The 2,409-nt window shown below is 33.2% G+C and overlaps 1 long non-coding RNA gene across 1 annotated transcript; it reads right to left on the minus strand.

Annotated features, from left to right (window-relative positions):
* Nucleotides 1-332: 332 nt before the first annotated feature.
* Nucleotides 333-1,451, minus strand: LOC143430892 (uncharacterized). Its single transcript, XR_013102662.1, has 3 exons — nt 1,387-1,451; nt 1,220-1,318; nt 333-520 (listed from the first exon to the last, which is right to left on the minus strand). It is a non-coding gene; the product is annotated as an uncharacterized LOC143430892 (long non-coding RNA).
* Between the last annotated feature and the right edge of the window lie 958 nt (nt 1,452-2,409).

Here is a 2,409-nt window from a genome sequence, read left to right on the forward strand (position 1 = left end):
GCTTTTAGCGAAAAATCATTTGTACACGTTTATAAAAACGTTCATTGTGTTCGACGCGAATGATGCGCATCCGACGTTCATAGCAACTTGAGTTTACGAATTCTTACACGATTTAGTAGTTTTAAATACAAACTGCATGCCGAACTATCATTGTCAGAAAAACATTATTTACGAATTCAGTTAACATTTCCCGGTAGTCTGTATATAAAGAGTATTTTTTCGAGTCTACCATATATCTTTTTAACTTTCAAACAATAGATCTCCATCAATCTTGTCCATTACGAAGTGTCTGGATATAATTCGAGCAATTTTCTGTACGGGATGGTTTTATTTTCACCAATAATCTACATTGATTATTGTCATATTACAGGGGAGATTTCTCCCGAAATTGAAGCATTTAAATGCGGAAACTAGTTCTTCCTTCTGCCTCCGTTACATTTTGGCTGTTGACCAGAGATCGCACAGCTTGGGATTCCGATCCACCTTCTTTCTACCGTTGTCATTGCTATTGTCATTCTTTCTGATTCAGAAAAAATCTACATTACTAATAAAATAATAGTTTAACACTACCCAGAGAACGTAGTATCAGTGTTGTCTGGATAGGATTACGGACACCCGTTACATTGACAAGAAACCAAATATTTTCTTTAAAAAAAAAGTTCAATTTAATTTAAAAACTATTCTCTGTTACAGGTTTAGCAGATTTAACACATTAACGATGAGGCATTTTTATTAAAACTTTCCCATATGTAGGGTGATCTTAAACGAATTAGAACGTCAAAATTTGTTAACGTATTGCACGACTCATTATTTTTGAAGACATTGCTCGATTATTGACCAATAGTCGCGTATTTCTCTTTTTTCTTTTGTAAAACCCATTAGTGTTATTATTCCAAGACAAGAAACTTCATCGTCTCTGTCGAGGTAATATCGATTCAAATTAATACATGTTTCAAAGTTTTCTATTTGTGTTCCTGTTCATCCTAATATCCATTTGTTTGTTGGCATAGATACGCAAAGAAGTCGCAACTGCCAGAAAAACACTAATAAATATATATTACAAAACGTAGAATAAATGTAAAAGAAAACACAAAGACTTGTCGTAAGATGAGAATACTAGTTCCCCGTCGGTAGTGCGTTAATATAAGTTAATTAAATCTGTTAGGATCGCATAAATAAAGACAAACTTAAACAAATATCAATTCTTGAATATTTTTACCTTCATAGCCGGCGGCTTTGAAACCTTTGGGGCAAGTTTTGGCGGTACCATTTGTTCCCTGCCGCAAATCAAGATCCTTTCTTGAATTACTCATGATGGCTAAAGAAGAGTGATTCGTTAGTACTACCTCTTTATTCTCTAATCACATTTCTAATATCGATACGTACGCGTACTCTACTCGCGCTGATCGAAATGCTGTTTCTATATCGTCTGTCTGGACACTTTGACTGGAACTGAACGACTGCAGATCGTGCGTTATGCTTGTAGAAAGATAAGCATACGTGTCATATTACTTCCTGTGGCGAATCGTCACGCGGCAATCATCGGTTCGTATCGGATTCAAAGCAGTGGAAACACACTTCCGTTAAATTATGCCTTTTATTTGATATCTACGTTCCAACTGCTTTTACATTCGTCAACAGAAAAATAATTTCATTAAAAGAAACCGGTTTATTAACTATGATACTAGCTAGTCCGACATTCTGACGGGTATCCGTAGAAATAGGTATACAACGCACAGAATTTTGAAATTACAGTCCTGAAGGGTATAAATAGGGTATAAATATTGTCTCGTTGCATCATTAATTGTCAGCACAAATTGGAAAATAACAATAGTAAAGGTTTTTGTAATTTTTAATAGAAAAAAGAAGATTTATTGGGGACTAAAGGTAACACATCGATCATGAGATTTTAGATTTAGATTCAATTAAATAATTATGTACTTACTACACAGTTGTGAACATAAATCGATTGTAACGGTGACGTAATTTAATATGGAATGCGTTCAGTTGCGTAATTTTGTTTATAATAATTACTAGTTTACATAGCCTCGGTTAAATAAAATAAAACATGCGTTAATGTATTAAATTGTGTGTGTCGCGTAAACTATAAATGTACGTATGTGATAATTGTGACTGCCCTGAAATCGGATCAACTCGTGCGTCCCAAGTTTTTCAATGTCTTAAAAATAAGTTTTCTAGAAATTAGCAATAACGATATTGGTAAAATCGTGTAACTAAATGAAAGCAAACACGAAGGACTAATGAAACATTAAATTGTTTATTTTTTTACACAAATATACACAATGCCATGTATAAATACAATAAAACAAAGATAAAAATTATATTTTTTAGTGTATAAGATATCATTATTACGAATAAGGATCACACTGTTGTTTTTTTCCACATTAC

The sequence above is a fragment of the Xylocopa sonorina genome, chromosome 15, assembly GCF_050948175.1.
Source record: "Xylocopa sonorina isolate GNS202 chromosome 15, iyXylSono1_principal, whole genome shotgun sequence".
Taxonomy (NCBI): domain Eukaryota; kingdom Metazoa; phylum Arthropoda; class Insecta; order Hymenoptera; family Apidae; genus Xylocopa; species Xylocopa sonorina.